This window comes from Eutrigla gurnardus (genome assembly GCF_963514095.1).
Source record: "Eutrigla gurnardus genome assembly, chromosome: 1".
Classification (NCBI taxonomy): Eukaryota; Metazoa; Chordata; class Actinopteri; order Perciformes; family Triglidae; genus Eutrigla; species Eutrigla gurnardus.
The window spans coordinates 19,709,184-19,732,832 of record NC_139915.1 but is presented as its reverse complement, the minus strand read 5'-3'; the positions used below and the strand labels follow the sequence as shown (position 1 = coordinate 19,732,832).

Below are 23,649 nucleotides of genomic sequence, written 5' to 3'. Positions count from 1 at the left end.
GTCCTGTTACAGTTTCTGAGGTACATAAAGCCCTCAAGCTCTTGGTCACAACTAAAGCTGCAGGCCCTGATAAATTGGACCCTTACTTTTTGAAGTTAGCAGCACATTTTATTGCCACTCCTTTAACACACATTTTTAATCTTTGCTTGAACACAAATGTAATTCCTCATGTCTGGAAGTCAGCCTTTGTTGTTCCCCTGCTTAAAGGGGGTGACCCCACTATTTTAAATAACTACAGGCCTATCTCAAAACTGTCTGTCCTGGCAAAGGTTTTGGAATCCTTTGTTAGTGATCAACTAAAGGATTTTTAAAATTGTAATAATGTTTTATCTGACTTTCAATCTGGTTTTAGAAAAATGCATAGCACAACAAAAGCAGCTCTTAAAGTTTTAAATGATTTAATTGGATCTTTGGATAACAAGCAGCATTGTGCAGCCCTCTTCATTGATCTTTCTAAGGCGTTTGACACAGTGGACCACCTTGTGCTCAAACACAGACTATTCAAAGCCGGACTGTCTCAAAAAACTTTTGGATGGTTTGTAAATTATCTTACAGACAGGACACATTGGCCCTCATTTATCAAACGAACATACGACAGAAAAACATCCGTACGACCATTTCTACGCAAACTTCGGCATTTATCAATTTGGACGTGAGCGATCAGATCTCACGTCAGGTCTGAGCTTGTGTACTCAAATCTGAGTCTGTGGATTTGCGGTGCAGCCAGACGCGCCAATGCCCATGGCCAGCACAGCCTCCACTGGGGGCTATACGGAGGAGACAGGACCTCATTCAGCGCTTTTAAAACGTAAAGTATACCTTAAACTCGTGCAAATGCTCTGCAGTATTTAATCAGTAATGTGAAGTATTGTTGGTAAAATTGGCTAAAGGCATACTAAACGGACAACGTATAGTCATTTGAACATTTTATTATGGCTTTTTTATAGTTTCATTTATTTCTTTTAGGGTGTCATTTATTGCCCCAAGTGCGCCGACAACTGCTGTCAATAGACTGCATATCTCCCCCTGTCTCTCCATAACCTCTGCAGTGATGATGTTTGGTCTGGGCGCAGCACGGGGGGCAGAGGGCACGCGCTCACTCTCGGCAGCAGTGGGACCGCTCTAGGGAGGAGACCTGGCCGACATCATGCTGGTGCCTGGCTCTGAAGCATTTAATACAATAAAAATGTCACCCATGTAACATGTGTAAGCCTAATTATTTGTAAGAAATTGTGTACAGTCAGTTTGATTTTTACAATGCAAGCAAAAGGGGGTTGTTGGTTACCATTTTGCTCTGGCTCTGAAGCGAGTGCGTCTGTGTCTCCTCCACCACTTATGCCAGAGATGGACTCTATCAATGAGGCAATTTTCTCCTCGGTCCCCGTCAGGATCAGGCTGGAGTCTGGTTGGCCACCTCCAGTCTGCCTGATGCTGCGCTTCAGTGCAGCAACGCGCTTTTTGGTGGCCAGCTTTAAATCGGACCACTTTTTCTTGACCTAAATGTAAAGAATAGTCTTGATTAATTAGCAGGCATAAGCTTTTAGGCTGCGGATGAAAAGATTAATTTAAGTTGTGAGGCATAGGTTAAGTTATTGATAATTATATTCAAACCTCAGCCGGAGTCTGGAGTTTTTATTTTAGGATTAAATCATGCCTTTCTTTTAACTCAAAAAAGAGACTGGTTGCTGCTACTTTTATGTCTGTTCTGGACTACAGCGATGTTATGCATGCCTCATCTCAAAGCTTACATGCTCTTAATACTGTGTATCATGGAGCTCTGAGGTTCATCACTGGTTTTAAAGCACTGACTCATCACTGTACGCTGTATGAGCTGGTTGGATGGTCCTCCTTATCAATACGCAGACTGAGACCTTTTCTTACCTTTTGTCCTACATTAACCGAAGTAATGCTGGGACTTCGGTCTCAGGATTTGTTCTTGCTGTCTGTCCCTAAAGTCAAAACTGAACTGGGAAAGAAAGCTTTTAGATTTGCTGCTCCTTCTGCCTGGAAAATGTTACAAAAAACTTTGAAGCACAATGAATTGGTCTCGTTGAACTCTTTTAAGGTGAAATTGGATGACCTGGAGGCAGAAACATCTGGTTGTAATTGTTTTGCCTGAGGCTTTTTTATTACTGTAGCTGACCTTCAAATGTTGCTGTTTTTGGATGTGTCTTCAATGTTTGTGTTGTATTTGTGTGTATGTATGATAATGCTGCTGCCTGTCTTGGCTAGGTAAACGAGATTTCTAATCTCAATGAGTCTTTTTCCTGGTTAAATAAAGGTTAAAAAAAAAAAAAAAAGGTTGTACCTGGAGCCAAAAAGGGTTCTCCTAGGAGGACAAGCCGAAGAACCTTATATGGTTCTACTTAGCACTTTTATTTCTAAGAGTGTACTTATCTTATCAATGTGTTCATTCCATGTTAACTTTGCATCAAACCACATACCTAAAAACTGAAAGATTTTCACTTGTTCTATACTTTGTCCATACATCTTTATCTGTGCATTAACACGTCTTTTTCTGGTGAAAATGACTGTTTTTGTTTTTTCAACTGAAAACTTGAATCCCCATGAATATGACCACTTTTCAACCATATTAATTGCCTCTTGTATTTTCCCTATAATATGATTACTACGACCTGTCCAGGGTGAACCCTGCCTTCGCCCAATGACAGCTGGGATCGGCTCCAGCCCCCCCGTGACCCTAAATACAGGATAAGCGGTAGAAAATGGATGGATGGATGGATATGATTACTATTTCTTCCCCTTTTCCACAGTGCCCCATCATCAGCGAATAATGACCGTCCAATGTTATCCTGAACAAGAGAATTTATCATTTATCATTATTGAAAAGAGTATTGGACTAATTATACTGCCCTGTGGAGTACCATTCTCTATTTTATATTTTCTTAATAAGGCTGTTCGAATTCTAACTTGTATAATTCTATCAAATACAAAATATTTAATCCAATTATATGTTCTACCTACTATTCCTATATTATTGAAGTTAATAATTAGCCCCTCCTTCCAAACCATATCATAAACATTTAACAGGAAACATTTGACTGCAAGAGCTTATACCGTGTGGTATTACTTATAAACTCCACCACTGACGAACAAAAATAAAACCTCAATAATAATAATGTTCCTGCAGTACAGGGATCCGGACATTTGGATTAGACACTGCAGCTGCGAGCCTCTAAGGATGTCCCAGGACTGCTGGAGTGACTGCTGGAGTGGCTCGGCTTTGTCGCTGTCATCCCAAACACCACCATGGAACTATGGACATGGAACTCATGTATGCTCCCCTAGTAAGCAGTGGACGAGGTTCTCCTCGGAACTATGGACATGGAACCCATCTATGCTCCGCTAGTAAGCAGTGGACGAGGTTTTCCATGGAACTATGGACATGGAACCCATCTATGCTCCGCTAAGTAGTGGACGAGGTTCTTCTTGGAACTATGGACATGGAACCCATCTATGCTCCCCTAGTGGACACGGTTCTCCTTGGAACTATGGACATGGAACCCATCTATGCCATCTAAGTCCTTCCTTAAATCTCGTTACCCAAAGAGGCCCAGTGGGGGAACATGAGGTTTCACCTGCAGTACGGCCCTCTGGCACCAACCTGTAACAGAAAACACAAGATATTACATTTATTCGGAACGTTTTCCTATTCATTTGATGATAAACAGTACTTATATTTCTCATGGTACACTTATTGCAACCTGTATATATAACATGGATTATTTGACGAATAAATTATTCACACCCAAGCGAAAAAATGTACTTTATTGTATTTCAAGTATATTTATATTTCCGATAGTATGTTGAAAATGTACTTACACAAATTATACTTTTTGTATATATAGAAAGTATACTAGCATCACGCTTTCATGCCAACACTTTTAACACACTTTAAAATAATTATACTATATTACACTTTATAGACATATATTATACTAAAATATACTTTAAGTGAAAGTTAAAAAACCAAAAGCAAAACATACAAACATCCAAATAGTGGTAAGACACTCAAGATACGTGGCGTCATCACTTGCAACACTCCCTATGTTATTTACTTAATCAGGTGTCCCTGTGGTCTTGCTTACGTAGGTTGCACCTCCAGACCTTTACGCACCAGGATCAGTGAACATAGAAGCAATATCAGATGCGGGGACGAACGCAACCCCGTGGCGGTGCACTTCAAAAAGGCCGGCCACAACCTTTGTTACCTCCAGTACACAGGGATAGAAAAAGTTAACAAGCCCCCAAGAGGTGGTGACCATAAACGTTTACTATTACAACGTGAGACTTACTATATTCACACTCTGAACACCATGTCTTCAGCTGGTCTAAATTACCATTTCAGTAGGCTGATGTATTTATGAAGACATTTTTATCTTAACTTATCACTTGTTTCATATTTGTATTTTCATTGTTGTATTCTCTCCAAGCTCACATGTTTCCTCATTACTTATGAAATACTGAACATTTGTGTAGGCTATTCTAACTTCCCAAGTTTACAATGTGATATTTATAAAATGATATTTATGGAGTTGTATTAGACCATTTCACATCAACATTGCTATATGAGCCTCTAGCAGGCCTTAATGTAATTTCTCCTGTTCTTTAATGCTACAGCCAATATTGATTGGTTGTTCTGTTTGGGTCACTATGGCCCCCTTGTGTACATTTTGTATATATTCTTTACTCATGAGTGACACACCCCTTCCCCCATTCCCAGGTACATATACCCCACCCCCTACACCTGTTCTGCATTGCACTTTTGATGAAGGACAACATGTCAGAAACGTCGTGTTAAATAAATCCATGTTTGGGAGCTTTAATCAGTGTGCGGACCTTTATTATTTCTTCTTAGTTACTTTTTTTGGTCCAGCACCTGCACTCCTGTGATGTGCGCGCACCTCTTCTTTTCCTGATATAATTGAGGGATGAATTGTATTGTATATGTTCATTACTTGACAGTCCATTCATAAAGAATAGGGATGAGCGAGTACAGCATTATCTGTATCTGTATCTGTTAACCATATGAATTATCTGTATCTGTATCTGTACCCGGAAATGGGCGGGGCCTAACCCGGAAGTGGGCGGGATTTAACCCGGAAGTGGGTCTGGTTGTCTTGAAATGAGCGAGGTTTTAACTGGTATGTTATTTTAAGCATGCAATTGATATGGGCTGATCAGAAATTGTTATTTATTGCTGATTAGAAAACTATTTACAGGACAGCAAACTCCGACGACCGGCAGGGAGAGGGAGAGGGAGAGGGGGAGGGAGAGGGGGAGAGAGAGAGAGTGAGAGTGTGTGTGTGTGTGTAGCTTGATTTCCAATATTTATACCACTACCAGCTTTATTTTTTCACGAAATACAGCAAGAAAGTGTTAGAGCCAGGCAGCCAGATGACGGTTAAAAAAAGAAAAAGAAAAATCTCCGACAGGCAACGCGAGTCGGCACCACGTCTGAACGAAGTACCAGAACTCTACTAGTTCATAAGTAAGTACCAACCTAAGTAATAACAAACCTGAAGCTGAAGAAAGAAACCCTAAACATTAACGGAAAACGACCCGCGAACCTGAGTGACTGAGGGAGAGACAGAGAGCTGTTCTGTGTGTGAGTGATCAGAGCGGACACAACAACACATCTGCGAGTGTGTAGGGGAGGGGCTGTAGCATATCACAGGACGCAGACACAGTCAGCTACCCAATGAGGATTTTTATTTAATCCGAGCACAGATATTGACTCGTATTACTCGTATAATACTCGTACTCGGCAAAAGTGCTTTATCCGTACCGGATACTCGTTTCAGCCGAGTATCCGGCTCAACTCTAATAAAGAATTCTATATTTGCACTATGGACCTTTTGTCTTTGGCAGCATCATCTTGTTGGTAATTGGTTCAGCAATAAAGTGCTGTGATTTAATAGGTTATATTTCACAAATCAGTCATATGATTTATCTTGCTGTCAACACCACTCCCTAGTGGTCTTTATATACGAGCAGTGTTTGTAAAGATTGTAAAGATTTAATTGTTTAATCTTTGGATAATGTCTGTTCATTCCTCATAAGTAGGGAGAAATAATCTGTCCAATTTATCCTCTTTTTCTCTCCTATGCCCCTTGGCAGGCAGCACAGTGACAGTTACAAAGAGGCCCTTCCTGCGGCTGAATAGCTCCCGCATGACCATTTTTGCCCAGGAGCTGGCTGTCCTGGTATTCACAAAGGAGGGCCTTGCACAGTCCACCCTAACAGGAAAGTCTGGGGGGGGGGTAAATAATTTCCAGGGCTGCACGGTGGTGTAGTGGGTAGCACTGTCGCATCACAGCAAGAGGGTTCCGGGTTCGATTCCCGGGACGGGTTTGGGTCCTTCTGTGTGGAGTTTGCATGTTCTCCCCATGTAACCGTGGGTTCTCTCCGGGTTCTCCGGCTTCCTCCCACAGTCCAAAGACATGCAGGATGGGGATAGGTTAATTGATGACTCTAAATTGCCCGTAGGTTTGAGTGTGAGCGTGAATGGTTGTCTGTCTCTACATGTTGGCCCTGCGATGGACTGGCGACCTGTCCAGGGTGTACCCTGCCTTCACCCAATGACAGCTGGGATCAGCTCCAGCCCCCCCTTAATACAGGATAAGCGGTAGACAATGGATGGATGGAAAATGTCCACTAAAGGGGAGCTCGGACCGCAAATGTAATCGATTCAGTTACGTGAGAGAAGTTGAGGACGAGATGTCCAAAAAAAAACCAGTCTGAGGGTAGCTGCATACTGAAACGTTGTTTTAGTAGGCAGGATGAAAGTACATACATGCTGAGTAGGCAGTACGTTACACTGTAAGATAAAAAAACGTAAAAAAACGGTCAATGACTGGCAGCTACGGCTGCCAACCAAAAACCGTAAAATTAAAGTAAAATACCGTTATTCAAAGAAAGTGCAAAAACATTATTATTACAGAAAATCTCATTAAATGTTCTGCAGGAAAATACCGTTATTTTACAGATTTTTTTCTATTTTTTAATGATCAAACACCTTTAATAAAGTGACAATGCTAAAAGTTCTGCAGAAAAATACAGTTATTCTACAAATATTTCTTAATCTTTTTACAATCAAACACCTTTAATAAAGTGACAGTGCTAAAGGTTCTGTAGAAAAATAACATTATTCTACAGATTTTTCCTAAATTATTACAATCAAACACCTTTAATAACAGTTAAAAAACACCTTAAAAAACAGTCAAACTACTGGCAGCTACGGCTGCCAAACAAAAACCCTAAAATTAAAGTAAAATATCTATAATAATACATCTAATTCAGATTAAGTAACATTTTCATTCTGCTGCTCAAAGATTATTGTGAAATATCCTCAACTCAAAACATACTTAGGAAATTCAAAATCGATACATCTAAAGGTTTGCACTGTTTCAATTAAAGTAGGTTGCGAAACTTAATTATAAATAAAATACACACCAATATTGATTCTAAAACCCCTTTATTTAATGTATTGAGTTGTAAATTTACAATATCAACCAATTATTCACAAACAGTTCTTCAGAAACCCCAAAGGAAGAATTGAAAAACTAAAAATGTAATTTCTCCATGTGTCTATCTTGTCTGTTAGCTGTACTATCATGATGAGGTGATGGCGTTTCACTTTTGAAACAGGTGGAGAGGTGCTGGGCTGAGGGGGTTGTTGTCAGTTGTTTTTTAGCTCGTATTTTCCAATCCAATTACCTATAGCACTCTGATCGTAGCACTGTTGCTCTTGAAGTACTAGTTTACTCAGATGAGGACCTAACACTTGTTCTATATTTAGCTCTTACTTTATCGGCAATGATTCGTTGTGGTTTCCTTGTTTCCTTCTTTTGACAAATGTACTTATTGTAAGTCGCTTTGGACAAAAGCGTCTGCTAAATGACCTAAATGTAAATGTAAATTCAGTTTTATATTGTTTTCCACCATGTTCTCCTGTCCCTGGGGGCTCTGTAGTTCCAATAATATTTGTAGTATTTGTGCACACGCATTACATTCTTAATTTAGCCTATTCAGCCCTCTTAATTTAACCTTAAATGTACAGTGTATTATCAAATAAAATCAAAACATACCACAAAAGGTCAATTAATCTGTACCAGAGGTGAGAGAGCAGATCAAGAAGAATCCTCCTCCAAATTGCCAGTAATAGGCTGGATCTCTGGTGCACCTGGGGGAGGGGGAAGGGGAAAAGGACAAAGTAAGATCCACTGAAAAGTCCTTACTATAAAAAAGATTTTATTTATTTTTCTATTATTATTACTTGATCCAGAGTCAGTTTTTTTTGCCCATAGATATGGCCGTGCCTGCCCTGGGCTGGAAACTGTTTATTTTATTTGGGTTTTGTTTTTTACCTCGGAGTGGCCAACCCTCTAATATTCCTATCTCGGTTTGTCGATACAATTCAACCAATCGAATCAACGAACAAACGTGCTGGCCAATTACAGGGGCTGGGGAGGCGGGTCATTGAGTCAGACTCATGAGAGGGACGCTGTTAGTACTTGACGTTCATGGTCGCAGTTGCTCTAGTCGCTAGTTAGCTGTGGTGTTCGGTATGGATATACGTATTTTTTCCCAAAAGATACGCGGACAAGAAGTGACGACGCGAACGGGAGCGAGCAGGAAGCAGCGATATTCACTTCTACTGGAAACGTCAGCACTGAAGTCAACAGTAACACTGGAGTAAACATTCATGCTAGGAGAGGTAGCTCCCTGGCTGCTGTACCACTCCCAGTATGAATGTTTACTTCAGTGTTCAGGTTGACATCAGTGCTTCTGTTTCAAGTAGAAGTGAAGCTGTATGGTGCTATCTGAATGCCACAAATCTTATTGCTGTTCTTGAATTAATGCTTGAGTTGAATAAATGGACACAGCACTACACTATTTTGTTTGTTTGCCGTGCAATGGCTTCGCGTCGCAGCGAGTTTTGAGAGACGGGGCGCCGCCTCCCGCAAGCTGTCGAAAATCTTTGAAACTGACCGTTCAGCAACTGCATAGCTTATTTCTCGCATAAAATGTTTTCAGAAACACATTTCGGTGCTGACCGAAATGACCTAAATGTGCTAAAATAACGTTAATCACCTACGACTATATGATACAGTTTGACAAGACCATCACTGTAAATTAAGGGAATGAACACAAACACTGCGTTAGGTTATGATTTTACAAAGGGAAGGGAAATGTATACTTACCTGATACAGCAGAACAGTTATGTAGTGAAGTCCAAGTAATGTTAGCTGACCAAACAGATCCGCCTGACCCTTCAACTGTGTCCATACTCCACTTTTTTGTTCTCCGTTGAAATCCCACAACTCAGATTCGCTCTAAATGAAAACATGGCAAGCAGATGTAAAAAAAATCCAGAGGGGTAATTCAAGCCAGGTTAACGTTGTCGTGTGTTACGCCGTTCACGGGATATGAAGCCAGACCAGAATCGTGAATGTCGAATCATCGAGAAAATGGCAGAAAAGACCAGAGCAAAAATTATTGATGGAACTGTATGAGGAGTACAAACCCATCATAACCAAAAAAGGGAATACTGTAGTGATAAATAAAGATCGCGAGGCTGCTTGGGCAAGAATTACCGAGCGATTAAATACGGAAGTAGCGTTAAGAATAACATGTTCTAATATAACACTGACAGTGATTTAGGTAACGCACCGGCTTTGCACGCGGCAGGCCACGGTTCGATCCCCGACTATGGAGCTTTTTGAAACTACTTTCTTTGGCCGGAACACTCTCTCTCTCTCTCTCTCTCTCTCTCTCTCTCTCTCTCTCTCTCTCTCTCTCTCTTTTTTTTTAGATTCAATGAATCTATTAAGAAACTCACCTGAAAGGAATTTATGTGGCTGAAAATTGCATGCAGCAATGCCTTTGTCATTGGGATCTATAACATGCTATTAATAATATCTTTATGCCTATCATGTTTTTGCAAGTTATATTTGGGTTCTCGGGAAATTGTATGACATATTTATAGGTAAGGTTTATAGTTAAGGTAAAATGTTGGTCTAATTCTCTGATCTAAAGACAGGCAAAAAAACAAAAAACAAAAACACACATGAACCTGCGATGCCCACATTCGAGGGCAGGTGCATCACCACTCACCCAACCGGGGGCTTTAAATAATCATATGGCCAGTCGGTCTTAAACAAAATAAACGATTTATTCATATTTTTTTAATTGCAAGCATGTATTTTTAGACGCTTGATGAAAATATAGTCTGTTTGTACTTCATATATGTAATTTTGGTCATTTTTGGTCTTTCACGTGACGAAATCACGAGGACTAGGCTTGGCGGAACCTTCTGCTGGTACAGTTGTTTCCGACAGACGGACTTCTCTGAAACCCCCGCTAAAGTAAGCCTGATGGTTAGCCTGCCCCGGGGCAGGCTAGTTTGGTCGGATAAATTCCCATGGTTACTTAGCGGAGAGTGTCTCAAGTCAGGTTGATGGAACGAAACTCTCGCTAAAGGTAGCGAGGCTTATCATCTCGCGAGACTTCTCTGACGGTAAGCGCTTTGCGTCATTTCCTGTTTCTCCGTGATAGTCGCTACAGGCTGTTGCTGTATCCGAAACCGCATACTACCGTACTGCCCACTACCGTACTGCCTACTACATACTGCGTTAGTATATACTGTATACTGCGTACTGAATGTGGGATTCAGTATGCTACTTCAGCAGACCGACGCCGTTCACACCGCAGTATGCAAGTTTCCCACAATGCATTTCGTGGCGACCAGCAGCGGCAGTTGTAAAACAGGCGCAAAGCTGTTTTATTTCCCGCTGTAGCGCTGTTATTATGTAACTTTATTACATTTTAATATTTTTTTATGCGAGAAAGTAACCGTTTAGATCCCCAATGTGCGGTTAGTTTACCCAAATGACGGCTGTTTAGTAATTTGCCTCGATGTTTTCGGAGAAGTGAAGCTCCGGAAGGAGCGGGTCGTCTCAGAGGCAGCAGCCCGTCTCCAGAGGTGTTCCGCCGGCCAACATGCGTCGTCGTCCCGAGGGAGACAGCAAGCCAGTTATCCGCTGTTTGTAGTGGACAGTATACAGTATAGCGCTGTCTCTGCAGCTCTGCATGTACAGAAATCACCAAATATTAATAAAAAGTTTCAATTAACAGAGTACTTTTTTTTTTACAACAGCCTGGATTTCTATTGTACCTTTCGTTATTGCTTTCGTCACAATAATCAAGTAGCCTATGCACTGTACTTATGTAAACAAATATAAACGCCGTACTGCTCCGGAGTATGTGATGACGTCATGACGAGGCTTATGGACGGTATAAAAGGTGAGCAGAGGCGGGAAAAAACTGAGGGAGACAAAGGAGAACAGCAAAATACTGTAAATGTCATATTTATCAGTAGTAAGAGGCCACAATGTGGCACAAAGAAGACGGAGGTGGGAGAGGACCAGGATGAATCTTCTTTCAATCATATGTGAATATGAATATGAAGCCAATGTAAGTAAACCAAACATTTATAAGTGTCAGTTAGGGGCAGTTGTAGTTCTTAACCTGGGCATACAGTTGTGCCAGATAAGTCAGTAAATAATATTCAGAGATAAACACGTTTATTAAGAAACAATTTATAAGGCCTTCTTGAAACAGTTAACTTAAAATAAGAGAACTTGAACAGTCATGTGAAGTGATACAACAAAGAAAAAGCATTTGCCCCTGCTCCCACAGGCTGCGCCTCGAGGGCAATATTTAAGATTAAATGCCCACACTCCTGTGGTCCGCCTCTTCTTGGGAGAGGGGGACTTAAGGCGAGACTTCCGCCTTTCAAGGCGGACAGTAAATGCCTTGGTCGAGGCTTTGGGGTGTGGCAAGGACCACGGATGGGGAGACACCCTGGAGGTTGCAGTCTTCCTCTACTGGCTGGCCAGTGCCACCTCGTATCGGGTGGTATCGGAGGCCTTCGATATCCCCACCAGCACAGTCCACGATATTGTGCATCGGGTGGCAGACAGCATCATGGCCATCTATGCCAGGGTGGTGCATTTTCCTGCTGCAGATGAGCTGGAGGGCATTGGGGAAGACTTTGCCCACCTTGCTGGCTCCCGTGCCTTTTGCCGTGTTGTTGGCTGCATCGACGGGACGCACATCAGGATAAAGCCACCTGCAGCAAACAAGGATGATTACCTGAACAGGTATGCTGCATACAAAGTTCTATTTAATCCCATCTTAATTAGGGCTGCAACTAACGATTATTTTCATTATTGATTAATCTGAAGGTTATTTAAATAATGAATCGATTAGTTGTTTGGTCAATAAAATGTTAAAAAAATGTTGAAAAATATCAATCACTGTTTCCCAAACCACACGATGACATCCTCAAATGTCTTGTTTTGTCCACAAACCAAAGAGATACTCAGTTTATTGTCATAAAGGAACAAAGAAACCAGAAATATTCACATGTAAGAAGCTAGAATCAGAGAATTTGGACATCTTTTTTCTACTCAAACCGACACTTTGAGTATCAAAATAGTTGACGATTAATTTAATAATCGATTATTGTTCAATTAATCGATTAATTGTTGCAGCTCTAATGTTAATGTGAACTATTTAGTGATTTTTTTTAATTGTTCTTTTTACACAGGAAGCTTTTCCACTCGATCCAGCTTCAGGCGGTCTGTGATCATAAGGGTTTCTTCCTGAACACATTCACTGGTATGGATGGTAAATCAATATTTAACAGGATGATAATAGGCCTAATTACTTCCTTGGGGATGGGGGTTATCCCTGCCTGGCGACACCTATCTCCCTCATAACCCCGTACAGGGAGCCGGTGCAGAATCCTGTGCAGGCCAGGTACAATCGGCATCATTCCAGGGCCAGATGTGTGGTGGAGAGGGCATTTGGGATGATGAAAACCCGGTGGCGCAGCATCTTCCTGAAGGCTCTTGAGGTAAAAGAGAGCATAAGATGTGTGTAAATGTAACTAGTACGTAATGGCTGACAGCTGAGCAGTACATTATACAGAAGTACAGGTAAAAAAAAAATAGTTTACACAGCATTTTAATAAATTAGGATTAAAATGATTTTGGTTTGATGCAGTTACATAACTCACCTCTTTGTTTCTGTAGGTTAAATCTACCTTTGTCCCGGTGGTGGTGTCCACCTGTGCCTTCCTCCACAACCTCTCCATCCACAACGGGGATTTGGTGGAGCCAGATGTGGAGGAAGGGGTGGACCATGGAGACGAGGAGGAGCAGGCATACCAGCCCGGAGACCAAATGCCAGGGGACAATGTCAGAGACAGACTGGCAGCAGAGGTCTCAGCTCCTGGAGCCGTCATCCCTGCACTGCAGGAGCATGACTATTAGTCACAAAGAATTTATTTGTATATATTATTTTGTATATAGTTGACATAAGTATAAGCCCTGTGAAGACAATCTGTAAAAATAAAATCTACTATACAAATAGAATCTGCCTCGCCAGGATGTTTTTAGTTACTGGAGTCGTGGTTCAAAAGTATATCGAACAGAATTATGCAAACACAATAGCAATATTTACAGACGGATCAAAAGAGCCAGAAACTGGGCGTACCGGAGCTGCGGTGTACATTCCGGAATATAAAGTGGCAATTAAGGAGCGTGCAACAGACAACGCATCAGTATATACAGTTGAACTCCTGGCTATCACGCTTGCACTGAGATGGTTAGGGGGAAACAACAGGACCAAAGCACTCATAGCATCAGATAGCTGGGCAGCCCTCAACAGTATTAAGACCATGAAGTCATGCAGGCAAGATCTGATCATGGAGATCCACCAAAAGTTATACAGCTTTCACAATAGGGGGAGAACGGTCAGATTTCTATGGGTTCCTGCTCATGCAGGCGTTGACGGCAATGAGGATGCAGACATACTTGCAAAACAAGCACTCAGGTCACAAGCAGTAAACATCAACATCCCACTAGGGAAAGCAGAAGGAAAGACAATCATTAAATCACAAATGCGAAAAGTCTGGCAGGATTACTGAGATACAAATGAGACCGGAAGACACTTCTACAATATACAAAAACAGGTGGGGAAAGGAGGAATGGTGGGCAGGAGCAGGAAGGAGGAGGTGGTCATTACCCGCCTCAGATTAGGACACACGGTGCTTAACAGCACGCTACACCAAATCGGCAAACATCCTACTGGTGAATGCAGAATGTGTTAACAACCTGAATCTGTGCAACACGTTCTCATGGAATGCAAGGGTTATGAGAGAGAGAGGAAAGAACTAAAAGCAGCAATGCATAGGGAAAAAGTGAGCTTCACGGTAGGGAACATGTTGCAAAGATCAGAAAGCATTAGCAGGTATGTGAGCAAGTACTTGAGGGAAACAGGATTAATGGATAGGGTTTAAACATTTATTTATGTATATTATTACTATTAATATGTATAGGTGTATATATATATATATATATATATATATATATATATATATATATATATATATATATATATATATATATATATATATATTATATTATATTTATTTATTTCCAATTTTTTTTTTCCTTTTGTCATCTATCCTAACTGCACATCGAATGTACCACACTCCAGTCCGGTAGGTGGCGGCAATGCACCTGTAAACTGGATGCCAGCCGCCAATCAAATCCAACAGAAGAAGAAGAAGAAACTCACAACGTCAACACATGGCGTGTTATGGATGACTACCGGAGTTACCGTGCTCGTGGGACTAAACGAAGTGGCTACTTTTGTTCGTTGGACTCTTACCGTTCTCTGGATATAAGGATTAGCATGCTTCCTGTTAATTTTGGACATCCAGACAGCTCGAAAGGTAGGGAACGCTGGTCTTGTTTCTGTGCACTCCTTGCACACATGCTGTGTTTGCTTTTGATGTGTTTTCCGTGAGCCTAAAACGGCTTACTTTGTTCGATTTGCGAGACTCGTAGCTTTCAAATGATGTGTAATATGACGCAGAAGCATTTAAAATAATATGCGATTAAACGGACGAAGCGAAAACTAGTGCAAAACGGCCCGCATGCGGGCCGCTGCTGTAAGGAGAGGGTAACTCCTTGCTTTGACTTATTTTTGATCTTCTGTTGGATATTAAAGTCCACTGATGGCATCGGGAACAGCCAGGGAGGAATTTCTGGTAATGAAACATTAGGAGTATACTGCATGTTGCACAAGCCAACACTTTCTGCCTTAGCATTTCCAACCCAGCCTAAGCTCCAGAAGTTCGACTTATCATGCTCTGAGCAGTCCTCTAATATAGCCTTTGCTGGGTGAGATCTTTTATGGCCCTGCAGGTGAACCCAGTATGCCAACATGAGCTTTACCCTTCTTATTCTTAATGGCTCTTCCCCCATCTCAACCTGCAGAGCTGCAACTGGGGAGGTCTTAAATGCCCCACTACATACCCTGAGTCCTTTAGCCTGCTCCACATCCAGCTTCTTAAGAAGACTTTGTGCTGCTGACATATACGCAACACTCCCATAGTCTCATCTGGTTCTCATCATGGTTTGGTATATATTTAATAGAGATTCCCTGGTTGCACCCCAATCACGACCTGACAGGCATCTCAAAAGGTTATTAACATTTTTACATTTGTCTTTTGTCCTCTCAATGTGTTCTCTTCAGGTGAGCTTTTCATCAAACAGGACACCCAAAAAACGAATGACTTTGACTTGCTCCAGTGTTTTCCCATATAACCTTATTGATATGTCTTTATGGCGTTTTGCGAAACATATCACTTGAGTTTTTGCAACTGTAATGGGAATTTTGGATGTTAGTACTTTATAATCAGAATATTTGTCAGGCTGACGCCATCCGCATCTCCTTTTGTGACTGTTACGCTATGACGGAAATGAATGTCTGTTTGTAGATGATATGAACATGAGTGCCACATTGACATAAGATAATTTCAGGACTGTGACGCCTGTGTTCTGTAAATCTTGACCTTGCCTGTACATCTTGTCTTTGTAAGATAGGACATGATCCGTCCTTTGGTTCCTCCTCCTTAAAAGGGAGACTGTTGTTGGACTCAGGGTCGTTCCTGCTGAGTCTGAACCTTTGTATCAGAAGGCAGGGGTGATCCTTCTCTGCAGATTAGAATACTTAGTGGAATAAACCTCGGAGAGCAAGCAGATCCTGGTTGTTGATCTTTATTGGGCAGATTGATTATTTCCACAACAATTGACAGCTTAAATCCCCACCTATTTGCCCACTGTTCCACTGCGTCAACCGCTGTCTGCAACTTCTTCTGTAGATATTTTAGATTCCTCCCCCTTACCCATAATGCCCCATCATCAGCAAATAGTGATTTACTTATTCCTCCCCCCACCTCGTCAAAGATGTCATTAATCATGCAGTTGAAGAGTATTGGACTGCAGACACTTCCCTGTGGCGTTCCGTTTTCAACCATACATACTGGTGAATACTCATTCCCTACTCTGACCTCTATCGTCCTCCCAAACAGGAAGCCCAACACCCAGTTATATAGCTTCCCTCCCACTCCTAACTTATCCAGTTTAATTTGCAGGCCCTCTTTCCACAGCATGTCATATGCTTTCTCTATGTCAAAGAACACAGCAACCACCATCTCTTTATTTGTCTGAGCTTTCCTAATTTCTGATTCTAGGCACAACACTGAATCCATTGTATTTCTCCCTTTGCGAAACCCACTCTGACACGAGGACATAAGGTCTCTACTTTCTATGAAGTACATCAACCTCTCTGTAACCATCTTTTCCATAGTTTTCCCTAATTGAGATGTAAGAGCAATAGGTCTATAGTTTGACGGGTCTGATGCAACTTTGCCTGGTTTTAAGATTGGCACTATAATCGAGTGTTTCCATGCAGCTGGAATCTCCCCTGACTCCCATACTTTATTAATCAATTTTAATATTACCTCTAGTGACCTGTCATCCATGTTGTCTAACATACAGTTGCAGATATCATCTTTCCCTGGCGCTGACTGCCGGGTGCTGGGGATGATCCACTTTAACTCGTACATACTGAATGGAAGATCCAGGTACTCTTCTGTTGTGGGTTTTTTCCTGTTAACCCAGGTGTTTTGTGCTAGCATAGTATTCCTTTGTTGCCTAGCCTCTGCTGATAAGTTTTCTGAACTGTGAACTTTGACTAGTGTTTCCGCCAATAGCGTCGCTTTTTCTAAACCACTAACCGCTGTTCTACTGTTACTTGTTAATACTGGGATTGTTATATTCCTTCTTATTCCACTCATTTTCCTGATCATTCCCCAAACCTCCGACAGCTGTACCTCCCAACCTATCTTACTACAATATTGCCGCCAGCATGCACGCTTAGCTGCTCTAACAGTTTTCCTAACCACTGCTTGTGACCTTTTATACTGCACTAATGACCCCATTGAATGATGTTTCTTTAATAGCCTAAATGCCCTATTCCGTTCTCTTATTGCCTGTCTGCAATTTTCATCCCACCACGGCACATTCTTTTTACTTCTGCACCCTGATGTTTTTGGTATTGACTCATTTGCTGATTGTATTACAGCTGTGACTACTTCCTTATTCAACTCCTCCACATCTGTCCATTCCTCTTTATGTAATTGTTCAAATCTGTTTCTACACGCTGCCCGGAAAAGCTCCCAGTTAGCTTTATCAATTTTCCATCTTGGCAATCTCATGTCTTCCTCCCGTTGCAGCTCTATTCCAATCTTAATAGTGATTGGATAGTGATCACTACCCATTAATGTTTCACTTAACACCTCCCATGCAGTGACACCAGCCATTTCATTTGACATCAGCGTTAAATCAATCACACTTTCTTTGTTTTGAACACAGTCATACCTTGTTCCCCTCCCGTCATTCATACTTACTAATCCTTTATCTTCTATAAATTCTTCTACTATTGAGCCATTTGTGTCAGTTCTCTCACTTCCCCATAGAGTGCTGTGTGCATTGAAATCTCCGCACCACACTACTTTCCCCTGCACTTCCCCCATCACCATATTCAGTATATCTATACTCAGTTTGTTACATGGATTATAGTAATTAATTATTGATAGCTCATATTTGCCTGTCCAAACCTTAATTATTATGGACTCACATTCGCTCCCTAATTGGACAGTACTAAACCTTATTTCATTTCTGACAAAAGTAGCCACCCCACCACCTTTCCCCATCTTCCTGTCATTTCTTATAGCCGTGTATCCGTGTATTATGAAATCCCATTGCGCTCTCAGCCATGTTTCTTGAATACAGATTATACTGGGTTTATCCTGCAGACCTGAAACAAACTTCTTAAACTCCTGCCCATTAGCTACAAGACTTCTTGCATTCCACTGCAATATACTTAAAGGAAAACACCACCGCATTTCCATACTGAACTATGTTCTGCTCTGATGTTAGACGAGGTGATACATACCTCCCTCTCCTCTGTGCGTGCACTAAATGGCTCTTGAGCGCACTCCGCGCAGCGCTAATTTGCTAGCATGTAGCTTGTCCTTAGGATCCAACGGGGGGTGAAGTTAGAAGCGACCAAGCACTTCCACGTTGTCCCTATTTAAATACGGTTACGTGAGTAGTTACACGACCCAAGTTTGGTTACACAAAATGAAACATGCCAATTTTTATAAGCGGATAACAAGGATAACTATATAGTATGGCGGAATAACAACTGGAAGCACTTCGACGTCGGCGCAGTAATATCATCACTCAAAACATGACGGGACTATATACCTTCTGCTTGTTTTCACAACCCTGTACGATCCACGTTATAACCATGATGTTTGATTGTTCACAAACTATCTTACTACAACCTGATGCTTCCTCAACTGTGCACAAACTACTACAGCTGGTGCAGGCGACGGCGTGCAGGTCACGTAGGTTCTATTGACGGAAGTAAGAGGGGGAGCGGAGTGATGATATTACTGCGCCGACGTCGAAGTGCTTCCAGTTGTTATTCCGCCATACTATATAGTTATCGTTGTTATCCGCTTAGAAAAATTAGCATGTTTCATTTTGTGTAACCAAACTTGGGTCGTGTAACTACTCACGTAACCGTATTTAAATAGGGACAACGTGGAAGTGCTTGGTCGCTTCTAACTTCACCCCCCTTTGGATCCTAAGGACAAGCTACATGCTAGCAAATTAGCGCTGCGCGGAGTGCGCTCAAGAGCCATTGAGTGCACGCACAGAGGAGAGGGAGGTATGTATCACCTCGTCTAACATCAGAGCAGAACATAGTTCAGTATGGAAATGCGGTGGTGTTTTCCTTTAAGACCATGAAGATCCACCACCCCATACAGATGATTGTGACGGTATCTGCAAGCTGGGTAAACCTGCCTTCAACTTGTCCTCCACTTCCTCCCACCCAATGGCCTCAATTCCCAGATATTTCTCTGCTGCTTTCACTATTATTTTGATTTTTGAGTTTGCGCAGTACAATTAATTACATCAACCATGAACAGTATGAACTGCCTTTTCTCCACAATCAGCGTGTCTTCTTTAACTCTTCTGCATCCCTCACATGTTCTCATTTCAGGCCTGTCTGCTATCTTAACACTACTGCCATTTGGCTGCATCCCCACCTTTCTGACCGCTTCCGCGTATGTGACCCCTTGGGATGTTTTCACTCGCTGCACCTCTTCTGCTCTCTTACTGACTTCACACCCTCTATATGCAGAGGTGTGCTCCCCTCCGCAGTTACAGCACTTAAGTTTAGCTCCTGTTTCACACTTCCCGTATTCATGCTCCCCTGCACATCTCCCACACCTTTGTTTACCCTTGCATACTGCCGCTACATGCCCATATTTCTGGCATTTAAAGCACCTTAGCGGCGGAGGAACATAGAGTCTAACATCATAGCTCATGTATCCGATAAACACTTTAGCAGGGAGTCGGTCCTCATCAAACGTGAGCAACACCGACAAATTGTCACATTTTTGGCCCTCACGAGTAGTTTTTAGGCGTCTGACTTCCCTCACGCTTGCACCCTTCACATTTTCTTTAATCTGTTCAGCAGACACACTCAGTGGGATACCAAAAATCACTCCTCGGGTGAGACCCCCACCCTTAGCAATCGTAGCTTGAACTTTTTTCCCCTCGATCTTATTCAGCCTAATAGCTTTCCCAAGTTGTGCGCTGTCTCTGCAAAAAATCAACAGTGCTCCACTGCGCAGAACTTTCGCACTCTTTACCTCTCCCACTAGATTGTTTATTCCCTTGGTAAGGAGAACCGGGTTACACTCAGCGAATGATGCACCTTCTTGTTCCAGCCTGACGATTACTTTGTGCTCTTCCTCGCCCTGTCTCGCTTGCTCAGTATCTGTTTCTTCTGATATTGAGCTCCTTCCTTTTTTCTTGCGTTTTCGCCTGGCTTTCCCCGCTTTCTCCTCACTCCAGCTTTCAATTCCCCCGCCACTGAGCTCCATTCCTAACTCGTTTCCTGATCCGTCACTTCCTTCTGCCATCTCCTGTCCATTCACAGTCCGCTGCCCACCCCGTTGTGAGTTTCTGAACAAAATATTGTTTATAGCTAGATATCGCTATTCGATCACGGGCTAACAACAACACTTCGATTTCCGGATTCCCTAGCTTCTTGGCGACAAAACAAGCCCCCTTCCATGATTCTGCGATCCGGATTGGCTGAAAAATCTGTCCATCAAGAGAGCCAGTGCGTCACTGCCTCTCGGCTGACCAACCACGAGAATCCCCAGGCAGAGAGCCAATAGGCAGAGGAGTACATTTTTGACTGACAGGTCTTATAGCCAATGAGCTTACGATTCCAGCGGTATGTTACATGAGGGGAGGGGGCTTGAGGCTGAGAGCGCAGCAGCTCAGAAAGGTCAGACTGTGACCTGCAGATATGATAGTTATGCAGCGTCTCATTACAGAAGGCTGTTATGTACAAAAAACATTAAAAAAATGTTGGTTTTATTAGTAGTAGTTGTAGAACTGGTGAAATAAACAAAACAAAAAAAAGTAGAATTATATACCTAAAAATACCCATAATCTCACCTGGAACACTTGTTCCAGATGCAGCTCCGTCTGACATTGCCCTACAACACTGCACTTGCAAAGCTAATTTTTGGGTGTCTTTTTATCTACTTTCTACCAGTTTTTGGTCAGGCTTGTCGCTGTGGCTTCATTCAACTTTTAGGCCTATATATAACAGCCACAGCTAACTTGTTTCATTCAAAAAGAAAAATAATTTAGGCGAGGCAAAAAAATTGCAATTTCCAGCTGCAGTAACTCAGTGTCAGTAACACATCAAGAAAATTCAAAGGGTTATCTTTCAGGAATGCTCAGCTTTGTGCCTGTAGTCATAGGGGTTCAAAAACAGTAACCATTTTACTTTGGGTATGTCGTTTTCAGCCTTTTCTTCAAAAATAGGACGGCAAAGTAACGGTTAAGGAATATTTGGAAATGTACCTGAGGGTTAATAGTAACCATTCTCAAAACAGTATTAGCAACTAGGCAATTAATGTCATGCGTGTTCTCCCAAAATCTTTTTTTTTTAAACAATGTGCCTCATCCACCTTCATTGTGATACAAAATATAACATACAATAACATTTATGCAAGATGTCATACTGTTATATGACATCTTGCATAAATGTTATATGAATATGTTTTCTGGGATGACATAATTTGAACACCAGTGACACTAGAAACAAATATAAACAGACAAATGCAATTTATTTTTTAAAAACTTTCTCCAACATCAGCATCAATGACTTCTCCCTTCTCTCCTCCCTTTCTGCATTTTCTTTCTCTCTGTGCTCAGTCCACTCTCTCCATTCTCTCTCCCTCTTCTCTTGTCTCTCCAATCGCGCTCTCTCCTTCCTCTCCTCTCTCTCCAGCTGCTCTCTCCCCCTCTTGTCTTCTCTCTCTCCAATCGCTCTCTCTCCTTCCTCTCCTCTCTCTCCAGCTGCTCTCTTTCCCTCTTGTCTTCTCTCTCCAATTGCTCTCTCTCCTTCCTCTCCTCTCTCTCCAGTGCTTCTCTTTCTCGTCTTTCCTCCCTCTCCATACATATTCTTTCCCTCTCCTCATCCTTCTCTGAAACTTGAGAGAAGAGCTGAAGCCACTCGGACCCCTCTTCCTCTTGGCCACTGGTGGCTCTGAGGTGGCTTCCCTTGGAGAGGGAGGAGAGGCCACTACCACATCCTGGCTGGATGAATCAATTGAGACCGGAGGCACAATGCTGGGCCTCCGGCCCAAAAACTCATCCATCAATTTAAACCACCTCCAGGATGCGGCAGTGGCCTCTCCTCCCTCTGTGCTTACTCCCGTCTTGGGGGCTTTCAACTCCTACACAACACAATATACACACACATACACACACACACACACACACACACACACACACACAAGAAGCATCTTAAACATTTATACAACCTCATTTATCTTTTATATGTTCTAATTTAACATGTCTTGTGTACCTCTATGTTGACAAGTGATTGCACTGCAGAAGGTCTAACAGAACGTGTGGAGGCCACTTTGCCAGCTTGATAACTTACCTTATATTTTTGTTTCAGGTTCTCCCATTTTCTTTTTACCTTGGTGGGCTCCACCTTCCCCACCAAGGCATTCACTCTGACAAACTCTCTGAATAAAATAAAATAAACGTAGTTACTTCAACAACAAGTTAATCCAATTATTATTATAATTCTAAAATCTAACAGAGGAGCACGACAAGATGAATTATGTAAGACTATCGCCTTCATTAAACGGCTTCGGAGTAATTATGATGGTTAACTGACTTATTGCAGGAGCTACCACGTCTCCCTCTGTCCCTCCCTCTCCCGAGCAACATCAGCGCCCACGAACCGATATCCCTACCGACTGTCCCTCGTCTCAGCGGCACCGTGACAGAAATGCGCGCCGTAACATGTAAACTATTTCGCTTTTATATACTTAACTATTCAATTATTCAACTATTAACAACCAAACTTACTTGCAACCCTTTTGGGCGGCATTTCGCCTTCCACTAAAAAGGCTGTCGTTGGCTGCGCGCCACTCGATCAGCCGCTCCGTGTCCTGCTCTGTCCCTAATTAAAAAGAAATAAAACACGATACGTAACGTTACATTAGTGTTTAATTGTTTTCTGATCACTCGCGTACACCAAATTAAGAAGGAGACAATTTAAATGTGATACTTACATTTGTATTCCCCTGCACCGCTCTCTTGCTCCGCCATTACTCGATTTATCCAGGCTCCAGCGCATTGCATTGTGGGAAACAGTAGGCAGAGTAGACTGGTCGGATGCATACTGGAAATATTCTCTGAATCAGTACGACATCCGGGAACTTTTCGCATACTGCAGATTTTGCTTTTGTTTGCATACTGCATACTGCATACTACATTTTGGCCAAATCAGTACGTACTAGCAGTATAGTATGCGGTTTCGGATACAGCCTGTGTTTTTCTCTCTAGCCTAACTCTGTTAATTTAACGTAGTTTCCCTGTTCAGCGGCTTACTACCGCCAAGTTTAAACTAAGCACACGCTATCCCTGCTTCAGCAGACACATCGCTCACTCTCTGAGTTGCCTCGCAAAATTTGCTATTGTTTACGCGCTATCTCTGCTAGCTACTTTAGCGCAACAGCTAGCCTAGCAGCTACGATGGCTTCTCTCTTTCCCTGTCCTCCTTCTCTTCTCTCCTGCCCGG

At 42.1% G+C, this 23,649-nt stretch overlaps 1 long non-coding RNA gene across 1 annotated transcript; it reads right to left on the bottom strand.

Moving 5' to 3' along the window:
* Positions 1-12,804: 12,804 nt before the first annotated feature.
* On the bottom strand, positions 12,805-22,582 carry LOC311012139. The gene is made up of 3 exons (XR_014596993.1): positions 22,498-22,582; positions 13,109-13,343; positions 12,805-12,940 (listed from the first exon to the last, which is right to left on the bottom strand). It is a non-coding gene; the product is annotated as an uncharacterized lncRNA (long non-coding RNA).
* Between the last annotated feature and the right edge of the window lie 1,067 nt (positions 22,583-23,649).